Source organism: Rhinolophus sinicus, chromosome 8 (assembly GCF_057876585.1).
Source record: "Rhinolophus sinicus isolate RSI-liver-muscle chromosome 8, RSI-T2T, whole genome shotgun sequence".
Lineage (NCBI taxonomy): Eukaryota > Metazoa > Chordata > Mammalia > Chiroptera > Rhinolophidae > Rhinolophus > Rhinolophus sinicus.
The window spans coordinates 53,307,169-53,319,620 of record NC_142508.1 but is presented as its reverse complement, the minus strand read 5'-3'; the positions used below and the strand labels follow the sequence as shown (position 1 = coordinate 53,319,620).

At 53.8% G+C, this 12,452-nt stretch overlaps 1 long non-coding RNA gene across 1 annotated transcript; it reads right to left on the bottom strand.

Annotated features, from left to right (window-relative positions):
* Positions 1 to 4,463: 4,463 nt before the first annotated feature.
* Positions 4,464 to 9,351, bottom strand: LOC141567479 (uncharacterized). The gene is made up of 2 exons (XR_012490119.2): positions 6,314 to 9,351; positions 4,464 to 4,764 (listed from the first exon to the last, which is right to left on the bottom strand). It is a non-coding gene; the product is annotated as an uncharacterized LOC141567479 (long non-coding RNA).
* Between the last annotated feature and the right edge of the window lie 3,101 nt (positions 9,352 to 12,452).

Genomic DNA, 12,452 nt, shown 5'->3' with positions numbered 1-12,452 from the left:
CCAGCCTCCAGAACGATAAGCAATAAATTTCTGCTATTTATAAGCCACCCAGTCTGTGGTATTTGATTATAGCAGCTCAAGCACACCAAAACTGATGGATATGGATGGATGGATAAAGCGGGATGGGTCTCCATTCCTCATGCCTCAGTCCAAATCACTGAAGGGGAAGCGCTTAGGAGGCTTCCTTTATACGGCACCGAGCCGAAATTCCCCTCACGTCATGAATGTTGCAGGAAACCCCTCGTTGCTCCCTTCTCACACTTAACCTACTACACCTCCTAGGAGGCAGAAGGTGGCTGAAATGGCCTGGCTTCCCACTTCCTCAAGGGATGATCCGACTGCCCAGTCGTATGTATGTTGTCCTTCACACAAGGACCATGGCAGAGCAGGACGCAAAACCAGGCAGCAGCTGGGTTTAGAGGCGACAAAAGGTTACGGGATCCTAGCGTTGTGCACTTATATCCTCCAGGAGAGCACTCCCCACTGCCCAGGTGATGTCATCGCGAGGGGAACGCAGTAGCTTCGGGCTTAGGCACTGCCTCGCAGGCCTGGTTTCCATCCCACTTGCTCTTAGGGGACCCCGGCAGCCACTCTGACCACAGGATCCTCCTCTGGACAGTGCCCAGCAGAGTGGCAGGCTCACAGTAGGTGCTCAATAAATGGTCAGCAGTAGGCAATTTCCATACACTCCAGGTTCAAGGCTGAAGCCATCCCCACCTCCACCCCTTGGACCCTGCTCCTCCTCGGTGCCCCCCAGCCACCTCCACAACAGTCCTCGTCACACTGCGTGGCATAAATGGTTGGGGCTGCCAGCTTTGGCTCCAGCCAGTGTCCAGTTCACATCCCAGCCCTGCCACTTCCCAGCTGGGGAGCCTGGAGCAAGCCACCTCTCTGCCTCAGTTTTCCCTTCTGTACATGAGTGTAATCACAGCCCCTGCCTCCGTCCGCTGAGAGGCTCACAGGAGACAACGTATGTGAAGCACGTAAAGCGTACCAGTTACTGCCTGGATTACAAGTGTTCACGCATCTGGACTTTGACTAGACACCCCTGTTGAGCTCACCTTAATGTAGGTTCTGGAATCTGTCATCGCCTTGTTTGGCCATTAGAGTGTTTGGCAGTTTTCTGGCTTCTGTTCACAATTTCTACAAGGTAGCTAAGTGGGGTAACTCGTTCCCAGGAATTTCTGCTCTGAGCGCAGTATGAGTGTTTGAGTCATCCTCATCGTCCCTTGAAAACTAAGCAGCACCCCACTTTCAGTTGAGGGGCCCCAGGCTCAGCAGCATGGCCCAATCTCTCCCAGTTGGTCCCTCGTCCCACAAGCCTCTAACCAGCTCTGCCGTGCTGGCTGGAGTCCCTCTGACGCCTGCTTTCTCCTTTCCCTGCTCCCTTTCTTGCTGAGGGCTCAATCTCCAGATCTAGAGCTCCTAAAGATTGCATAGCTCTGCCCTCTTTTGGTCATCTGAGGACATAACACTCCAGCAAGAGGAGGCCACTTTTTCCTTGGTCTATATATGGCTTAAAAAGTGGGGGTGGAGGGTTGTCTTAACATTTTGCAAGGCATTAGCTTATTCTGGGCTTTGTTTGAAATTAAGCATAAGGTTCATTTAAGACTTAAATGGAGCAAACATCTCTCTGATTTTTAATTGGATTCTAAGACATTCATTGGAATATGAAATCCATTTTGATTGATTGTTAGATAGAAACAAAAGCAGCCCAATGGTTTCTATTCACCACAGAAAGTTTCTGCATCGTTTGCAATTTAGCAAAATCAACAGAGGTGAAATCAGGTCTCTTTCTCGACTTTGGTTTTATTTTTCTCTTTTTTCCCCCAAATTATATTTGCATTTCTCGAATAGCTAATAAATACTTAATCATGAAGGAAAGGAGAAAGAAACAGTATCTCTCTCTAGTCTGGGCCAGATGTTCTCCACACTGAAGCCTGATGAGACAGGCTCAGAAGGCTGAACACCTGGTGAGGGTGGAGCCAGAGTCGGCTTTTCCCGTGGTACTGACCTGCCTCCCACCAGGCAGCCCAACCAAGCTGCAGAGAAGAGGAGCCCAGAGGGCTTGGCTCAGGAGCTCTTGCTCTTACAGCATTGCTATGCGACCTAAGACCTCTCAGGGGGGAAGCTCCTTTGAAACCCAAAAAAAGGGAATTGGAAAAGCCACATTTCTCCTACCCCCACTTCCACCTCCCCTGAGCTAGACAGTGTCCCCTAGTCCCCCCAGTGGGGCTCTCCCCCTGGCTGTGAATGCAGATCCGTTTGTCACCACCCTACACGAAATGCTGGTGTTAGTGGCTCCCTCGCGGGGCTGTAGGTATTTGAGGAGAAAGGCAGGTTTTCAGTCCAGCACCGTACCCACGGCAAGGTATTAGAGGTGGTGGCTCCTTGGCTGGTGACAGTGCCGTGGCCGGAGAGGCAAGGAGCCCAGGAATCCTCTTGTTGCCTCAGGCAACTGTCACATGGGGTCAGGGACTCATTCTGATGCTAAAAAATAATTCTGAAACTGAAACAATCGGATCTGAATCAGAGGCCATGTTGGGCGCTGTTCACCCCATTTGCCACTAGGTGGCAGTATTGCCTCTTCCTTTCCTGAACTTGGAGCTTATCCTAAATTCTTAACGGGTAATAAACCAAACCCTGTACCCAGCTCCTGCCCATCAGGTTCCCCTCCCATCACTAAATAACAAAGGCTAAATAACAATTCTCGGAGCCGCTGCAGGGATCTGGGGCTGCCCAAGCCTGCTGCTCCCCTAGTTTCCCATAACTTCTCTGCAGGCTCTTGAGAGACCCCCCCACCCCCCAGCCAGAGCCCACAGACTCAAAAGGTCCTCAAAAGTCTTTCAAAAGAACAAGAATTGGAAAAGGATGAAATGAAATGATTGCTTTGTCCAAGAACCACCAGATTAGCACACATCTCACGTGGGAAACGCTTTGACGACTCCTGTCTCTGGACACACAAAGTGAACTTTTCCCTTGGGTTCCTAAGGCAGGCTCTTCAGAGATGTCCCCGGGAACTCCGCAGTGAGTACAAGGACCCAAATGAAAGCCACGTTCAGGCAGAACTCAGAACCCAGCTTCCTGGAGAGGAACTGCCTGCCCTATGTGGGCAAGAGATAGCGGCTCCTCGGTGACCTGGTGACAGCTGGGCTGTGACATGGGGGGACGGCCAGGCTCTGTGGGCCTTTTGGAGCGCCCCAAATCCTTCATTCAGTTTTCATTTATACATCGTATTTGTAATTATTTTTAATTGCAGCGAAAACAGCCTATTCATAAATGTGATGTGTCAGATATTGGTGCCACCAACCTGTCAGCTTGTGGTACAAACTCATCTCAACTTCCCTGAGCCCTCAGCACACCCCGGTTTCTCCCGCAGTCTGTTGAGTTGGTGCACACCCTGAGAGAACTATCTAACGCTGTGGTAATTGGCAGCTCTGTCTCAAACTTTGATCATTTGCGTGACTCAGAGCGCTCTGTCAGTACTGTGCAACCACAAGACAGATCCGCTTGTTGAAACAAGCACCAGACATGCCAAACCCCTCGTTTCCAATTTCCCCAAAACAGCCTTGTTGCAGAAAGTGAAGATTTTTACCCAATCATGCAGCCACTACCCTCCAAGGAGGTAGCTGAGAGCTGAACTTCTGAAGGGACTGTGGTATATTCAAAACAACAGTGATAATTGCACTGGCCTTAGACCTAGGCAGAAGGGGGCCTGCCAGGAGCCCACACTTTAGAGGGCCTCACACACCACACACACACACACACACACACACACACACACGAGACAGAGAGAGAGAGAGAGATTAACTGACACATGCCCATGGGGCCTCCCTCCCTCCAAACTAAACTCCACTCCTCTGCACTGACATCAGTGGAGCCCAGAGAAGCACTCTCTCCACATCTTTCACTTTCCATCCTTCAATCAAAGGTCAGTGTGCCTGAACGCAGGGGGAGGAGGTGGGTTATGCTGACGCCATCATACACCATCAGACAGGAACATGGCTGCAGAGCAGCGGGAGGAAGAGATTAGGTGAGAAGGAAGACACATCCATTCAGCTGTCAGGTCCTTCCTTTCTGAGAGCAGAAACCCAGACAGGTTCTTGCAGGACAAAGCATAGCTTCCCACGGAGCCCGTGCAGCTTATGAATTACGTATGAACTTTATTACTCGTCCAAACTCACCAGCCCATCCACAGAGCCCCCAGACATGTCTGTAGTCAGTGGTCTTTGTTATATTGATGACCTTCAGATATATAGGACCCATAGCTTTTACACAGTCGTCTTCCTTACACTTCTGTCATTACAGAGGACGACTCCTTGTGACGGACGATAGAGGTGAGGACATGTTTTATTTAAACCCACATACGGGTCTTAACCCTGGCATCATCACTTAGGAGCTGTGTGGCCGTTGCTGAATTTACAGTAAGTAAATGTATCCATTTTAATTGAGAAAACAGATAAACCAGTAAAATAATATTTTTTAATTTAGAATTTTTCATACTGGTATTCCAAATGAGATTTTGTTAGTTGTTGTTTACTACAAGCCTCTGTGGCTGTTGGGGGGAAAGTCTGGAAATGATGGACAAGACGATGTGCGGGTCCTTCTGAATGGCAGTGGCAACTCTGGAGTCTGGGTGGCCTCCACCCTGAGCCCCGTCCGTTCTCCCTTCTGCCCTTGGGAACAGCTGCTTGGTGGTGGCGATGCTTCCAGGTTCTGCTGGCTCCCGCCTCTTTCCGGAATGCACTGTGATCTTTTGCAGCTCTGTCCAGAAAGCTCCAGTTAATAGAGAAGGGTACCCACAGGTGTGGAGGGCTACCTGTCTGGGACACCCAGGATGCCACAGTCCTGGCATGCTGGGTGCGCGCCCACAGGACAGATGGGGAGACTGAGTCTTGCAGAGGTTCAAACCTTAGCCCCAGGCCACACCACATGCATGTAGGTAGTGGCTCTGGCTAACATGGTAGCACTTGCCCTAGAACCAGGGTTCTAAAGCATCCAATTACAGGGCTGTTCACCCAGCAACCTCTAGCCTCGGGCTCACCTGGGCAAGGTGTGGGGACAGAGTCCCAGAGAACAGTTTCCAGGCTCTTGGCCTCACGTGGAAAGGTGCTGGCTCGGTTATTAGATGGCCATGAGCTGTAATCAGATGGCCATTGCTGTGGCTGGGTGGCCATCAGCTGTTACCGGTTAGCCATTAGCCACTAATATAACAGCCATGACTGAGCTAGTAAGCGCGGATTGCAGTTAGCAAGGGCTTGGTTGGTCGGTTGGCAGAGAAGTGGCAGCAGATTGCAGATCGTGTGACTCCTGCTCCCTGTGTCTCCAACCCAGCCACCAGCGAGACTGTAGTGGTATGAATCCCCCATCTGTGGCTCCATTGGTGTTCCTTTTTGGCCTCGCCATATCCTGCATTCTTATGTGGGGAATAGGACCAGAGACCCCGCATGACACAAGGTGTGCCCATTTTCAGAGCGCCCCCACTGAGGCTGCGGGTGTTTGTGGTGGAGCCACTGCAGAGGGAGGGGGCTGGGCCTGGCCAGGCTCCTCAGGCAGAGCCTCTCTAACCCTCTCCCCAACTGAACCCCCAGCCAGCCCAGGGTAGGACTTTGTGATGCGACAAACAGGCCAGCCTAGCCTCTTATCACCCCCACTTTTCTGTTGCTACATCCAAGTGGGGAGGCAGGTCCTCCGGGGGAGGGCCAGCTGTACTGTGCCTGCCCCCCTCCACCTAGCACTGGTCACCTGTCAGCCCTGCAGCGCCCAGCCTGTTTGTCATCAGGTAAGGAAGGGGGCTGGAGGCTTGGAGGGGCAGGGCCTTCTCCAGGGAAGACATGGGTTCTGCTGTGTTTGCTTGACCACGCCAGAGAGGAGGAAGGTCTCCAAAGAGGAGGCCCTCTGGCTCTGGAGCAAGGAGGGTTCGGCACGTGGGCTGTGGTGTCAAGGGCCAGAGAAGTGGATGGCACCCCACTTGCCATCCTGAGATCTTGGGAAAGTGCCATGACCCCTAAGCCTCAGTCTCCCCATCAGTAAAATGGGCTAACTCTGGTCCCTCCCGTGCAGAGCTGCTGGGAAGGCAAAGGGAGCTCCTCTGTGGGCGGCCCAAGCACATACCCCACGTACAGAAGGTGCTCACACCGTGGGCCATTGTCATCAGGCCACGTGAATGGTGCCACTCACTCCCATCTCAGCTAAGAGTGGGGGCTTTCAGAGGACCAGGCCCAACACCACACCCCCTCAAGGAGCAGCCGTGTTACCTGTGTCCCCACCCACCTGCAACACTGAGGCCAGGCAGGGAAGGTGTGGTACTCACCTTGGCTGTGTGTCAGGCTGACCAAGACAGACCTTTGGTTGTCTGACTCGGAGTCTCTGGGAGTCAGGCCAGAGCCTGACATCCCAGTGAATGAGCCCCCATCCAAAACCATGTGCTTCACAGTGGTTTTGGCAAAGGAACCGCAGACCTGGCACAGACGCCCAAGGCCCCCATCCCTCTTCCCCACCCTGCCCCACAAGGGAAAACACTGCAGCCTTGCTGAGCTTCCTCCAGTTCTCGAAGGTTCGAAGGTTTGTGACTGACCTTCGCTCACAGTTTCCCCAGCCTGGGTTTCTCCGTCCAGCTCACCTCATTCCAGGCTTGACCCAGGCAGCGCCTCCCCCTCCTGCAGGGAAGACAGGGCTGTGGTTTGAGGCCGGATGTCTCTGGATTTACCACAAGCCTTGGCTGCCCTGAGAATCCCCTGGGGAGCGTTGTCAACCTAGTTCCACCCCAGAGAACACATCAATGGGCTGTGCAGTGTTCAGACCTGGATTAGCCTTGTCCCGGGTGGGGAGTTACGCCAGCCCCACTCCCGCCCCTCCTAACCTTTGACCTCTGCTCCCCCTGAGCCCCTGGCCTCTGATCTCCCTGAACCCTTGACCTCTGGCCCCCCACCCCGGGCCCTTGGCTTGGTCAGGAGCCCCTTTTATACCTTCTCAGCTGCTCTGCCAAGACTAGGCTCCCCTGGTTCTGAGCCCAGCCCTGCCAGTTGCTGGTGGGGTGATTTGGGGAAGGTTGGATTGCCTCAGTTTCCTCCCTGGGAGGGAAGCTGAGACGCCCCGTGATGTAATGTAGGTGACGTGCTAAGCTACGTGGGCAGGGTGAATGGTCCGTAAATGGTGCCCCTGATTTCCCATCGCTGGCCTTGCAGTGTCCTCCCACCACCTTCCTAGGGAGCAGCACGCCTCCTGTACGCTTGGATTCACGGGGAGCGGGGTGGGGGGAGCCTTGCCATGATTAGTAGACAGTCTGTTTTTGTGCTTTAAATGGCCTCGAGGTTGACAGCAAAGTTCCTGGGTCTTCCAGGCCACAGCTGCAGACAAATAAGGTCAGGCAGGACCAGGCTGTCCTGTGTCCCCAGGACTGCGTGACTCCACCTCGGGCAAACTCAAAGCCCAGACTCGGGGAGGGAAGAGGCGCCAGCTGCCACACCCCACGGAGCCACATTCTCTGCCTCCAACTCCCAGGACAGGGAGCGGGGTGCAGAGCTGGGCGGGAACTGCACCTAAAGCCCAAAACTGAAACTTGGAAGGACAGGTAATCCTAAACAAAATCACCTTTCAGTCAGGTTTTAATCCCGCTGCAGTCCTTCCTGCAGAGTTTCCTGGAGGCTGCTATAACAAAGGACCACAAACTGGGTGGCTTACAACAACCAAATGTATTCTCTCACGGTCTAAAGGCCCTAAATCAAGATGTGGGCAGGGCTGCGCTCCCTCCAGAGGCTCTAGGAGAGGTTCCTTCCTGCCTCTTCCAGCTCCTAATGGGGTTGGAAGAGGCAGGAAGAAAGCTTGGGCCCCAGGCTTCCTTGGCTTGTTAATGCATCACTCCAGGCCCTGCCTCCTTCCACACGTATCTCAAAGCTCCCTCTCTTATAAGGACCCTTAACTTGATTGTATCTGCAAAGACCCTTTGCACCAATAAGGTCGCATTCACAGGTTCCTGGGGTCAGGACTTCCACATAACTTTGGGGGCCACCATTCAGCCCACTACTCCCCCTCCTCTCTCTCTCTCTCTAAGAGCTGAGGGTGCATGGTGCAACTGGCAAGTGCACGGGGTCTACATTGTGACCAGTCACGTGGATAAGCTTACAGTCTTGACCTACAATTCCTATTACATGCCTCCACCACTCCCCCAACCACTTGATATTAGAAATGGGGAAGGGGTAGAAGAGCAGACTTCGGGGTACCTGAGCTAGAAAGTCCTGTGGGGAGGACCCAGGCCGGCTCTGCCATCACTGCCTCTCCCAGGAGCTTCCTGTGGCTAATGCCTTGCAGTCTTTACTCTTGCTTTTGCAGAAAGTCTACCAACTCTGCTCCTCAGGGTCAGAGCCTTCCTCGTGGGTTTTACCGCTGTCCCCTCCCCTAATCTATGAGCTCTCCAGGCTTGGCGCCGTGGTCTGACCCCCGGGCCCCTGCCTGCACAGAGCACCAGTACCAGGCTGGGGAATGAATGAAATAGGACCTGCCCCAATCCCGTGACCAGAAAGCAGCCCAGCTGTGGCCTCCTGGCTCCCACTCTCGCATTCTCCTGGGCCCCTGTTGGATGGAAAGCCGGCGGTTTGAAGGTGCCCTCAGACATTGTGTCACCAGGGACAAAAAGGTCAATCCCAGAGGAAGGAGCTCAGGTGATCGGCCTAGTGGTCTTTTGCTTAAGGAATGCTCAGTTGATGCAGGGATATTTAGTGAGCCCCTGCTTTGTGCCAGGCCCTATACGAGGCTTGAGATCGACCAGGTAACAGAACAGAAAACATCAGCCTGCCCTCTGGGAGCTTGCATCCCAGTGTGGGGATGCAGACAAGCAAATGAACAATTGAGCATGCAGTCTATAAAGTGGTGCTGAGGGTCATGTGAAAACACAGCTGGCTAAGGGGGTCGGAGTTACTGTTTTATACACGGTGCTCTAGCCACTGAGAAGACATTTCAGCAAAGACCTAAATGAATTGAGGGAATGAGTCACGTGGCCGTCTGAGGGAAGGCCAACTAGTCTCAGGGAACAGCACATGCAACAGCCCTATGGTGGACATGTGTGGGGGCAGCAAGGCGCCCCGGAGGGCCAAGGCGGAAGGGTCAGGTAGAATGGTTTACTCGCTGGATGAAAGGGAGGTCGCCCCTGGGCCAGGGACACCACCTCGCTTCATGTGGTGTAATTACCCCAGCTGCTGTGTGGCAGGTGGGCCACGGTTAGCAGGCTTTGCAGCAACCTGGGCCCATCATGGGGCAGCGGGCGTGGTGCCGAATGGTCACCTCTAAATACGTTTGCAGGTAAAATAGGTGGGGTCTGCTGACGGGCTGGGGTGTGAACGCTGAGCCGCTGGCAGGAAGGAAGAGCGATTTCAGGGTATGGGGGAGGGGACAGCTTTTTTGGCGCCCAGGCAGGAGCAGGCTTCCTGGTGCAGGAGTGGAGGCGCCAGGCGGGTCCTGCCTAGAAGTCGGCCCTTCTCCACCTGGCTGCACCTTCCCTCTGCCAGTCGCTGCCTGCCCTGAGCCAGCAGGTCAGGCCAAGGAGTCAGGCACCACCCAGAGCCCGGAGGGTCACGCACACAGGTGCCATGTCCCTGAGCACCTGGGCTCCCTCCCCACCGCCCAGACTCCCAGCCAGGCCTCCGGGGCCATCACCCCATCGCCGCACAGCTAGGGCCGCTCTCCAGCTCATTTCCACTCGGAGCAGGAAGCACAGGCCTGCCAGGGTACCCACCACTGAGCCTTCTTTCCAGGAATGTGGTCACAGTGTGAGACACACAGAAGCTCCTAATTAGAGGCCTGGGGAGGATCCAGACCCTGCCTGGGCCTCTGCCAGCTGCAGACTCTTCCAGGTTGGGGCGTGTGCAGGGAGAGGTGGGAGGGAGCAGGCTGAATGGAAAAGACCCAGAACCCCGAGCCAGTTGACTTGGTTTCTAGGCCTGGCTCTGCCTCCTGGGATCCTCCACTCCTAGTGGTAGCTGGCGGCAGCGCTTACCGTGTGCCAGGCACCGTTTCAGTGCGATGCCTCATTCATAATCCTGTGTGGTGGTTCCTATTTTCGTCTCCACTTCACCCATGAGCAAACGGAGGCCTAGACAGGGTAAGGCACTTGCCCCAAGTCACACAGCTGAGAAGTGGCCCCTGAGGGAAGTTCCTCCCCACGCTGCCCCGCAAAGCCCTGTGTCATTGGCCCTCTGCCCACATCTCCTGCATCCCACCTTTCTCACCCCAGAGTTGACAACCTTCGGTCCTGCTGCCATCCTCACTTACACCAGCCCTTCCAGCCCCAGGGCCTTTGCCCACACTGTCTGTCCTCTCTGCCTGGAATGCTCTTCCCATGGCTGACTCCTCACACATGCTTCAGGTCTCAGTGGCAATATCACTTCTCTAGGGAGGCCTTCCCTGACCACCCCAGACCCAAATCCAGGCGTCTTCCCGCTCCTCCTATACCCCGTTCATCCAGGAAAGCCCTTCTGCGGCCAGGAATGCAACAGTGACCGGAACAGGTCTCTCCCACACTGCCTGCCCAGGAAAGCAAATTCTACCCTTGACATCCCGTTTTCACACGTGATCATGGAGCACCTTTCACGTCATCACATAAAGAATGGCTGCAAAATAGTCCATTGTAAGAATGTGCCAGAACCGATTTAACAAGTCACTTAACGATTCTCCCTGGTTGCCTCCATTTCAGCTCTTTTAAACAACGCTGTAATGAATAACTTTACACAGACATCATCTCGCATGGGTGTGAGTCTGCCTCTAAGTCAAATATCTCACAAGGCATTGCCGGGTCCAAGGTCATGTGCATTGTCATGACAGGCAGCCACATTGCTTCCCAAGAGAGCATTCCAGCTGCCACACCCACCAGCCATGACTAAGAGATTTTCAGTCACTTACACTGAGTACCTTTCTGTCCTCGAGATCTCACCACGTCCCCATGGATTTCTGGTTTCTGGTCGTAGAATCATTTCTTCCAGTGACATCTTAACGCAGAAGGTTGATACATAAAAGCAATAGAGGTGGGGTTGGGGTTCAAGCAGGAGTTGGCATCTGCTCTGTTGTCTCCCACCCCCAGGACGCCACCTTTGGGGTACTCAACAAAGGAACAAGGAGAGCCATTGAGGCACCGTGGGATAGCAGAGCAGGAAGCCAGTTCTGCCCCAGGCAGAAGGGACAAGGGGCGAGCGTGTCACTGGAGCCAGGTGAGAGTCAGACCAGGAGTGGGCCACAGAGCTCCGCCCGACAGGCGTGACCGAGGGGGGCTGCCTGGCCCTGCGCACAGTGTGCTCACACAGGCTCAGGCCCGCTTGTGGAAGCTGACAAGGTTTCAGGAATTTTGTGAGCCAGTTGTTAAAAATTATGTAATACAATTAATAACATATTCAAAACAAAGATAATACATACTCAAAACTCAGCAGTGCCTAATGACTTTGCTACATTTTCCTACTAGCTATGGTCATGAGGTTCTCTGCATCTATGCATCTGGGCGTTAGAAATATTCCTGTATCTCTGCTTAGACCACAGAATGGGGCAAACACCCCAGACTGGGGGTTTCTACAACACCCTCCTAAAGCTGGTTGTTAACCGTTTGCCAGCACACGACTGCCCCGGTCACTCTGTCCCCCTGCCCTGTGACTTCCCACCACTGTCTACCATTGATCAAACCCAACCAGAAGCCAGCTGGCTAGGGCGCCAGCCTCCCTGGGCTCAGAGAAGGGCAGAGAAGGTAGGAGCAGATCTGGGAGAAGCCAGTGGAAGCTAATCAGCACGCCAGGCTTCTACTCTCGGGGACACAAGAGACAGACCCCTTGTGCTCCCCATCTCCCTCTGGTGGGACATTTGTGCCAGATCTAAACTCGCATCAGCATTGACCAGGCAGCCAGCTGGGAGCCAGCTGGTCCACGGAGGGGGCTCGGGCTGTGCTCTGGCTGGTCTCTGATGATGTATCAGGTCACATCGCCCCGTGTAACAGGATGCCTTTGCATTTCTTAGAAGCATACTTCTACTCAAAGAAAGTGACGTTTCTGTTTTGATTGATTCATTGCCAGCACATTCCCCTGCTATGAGTCAATGGTTCTCACACTGGAGCTACTTCAGAAACCCTGGGGGGTTTGTGGGAACACAGATGGCCGGGTCCCTGCCCCCGAGTTTCTGACTCAGTGAGTGTGATATTGTGATATAACAAGACCCATATGTTGTGGTCACCATCCCCTCCTCCTGGTCAGAGCTTGAGGAGCTTGGAACATAAAGCTCCAAAAATTGGTGCCTGGAACATTTCTTATTCTAACCGTTGGTCTTTGACCCCAGTTCCAGCTCCTAAACCCCTTAGACTTTCCTATGTGATAGGAGAGTCCTTTATTCTCATGACGTGACTGTTGGTGAGGTCCAGGACCGCTTCCAGATGGCGGCCGGTCACCAGAAAGACTGTGATCAGAAGCTTAGATGTTTCAGCCCCA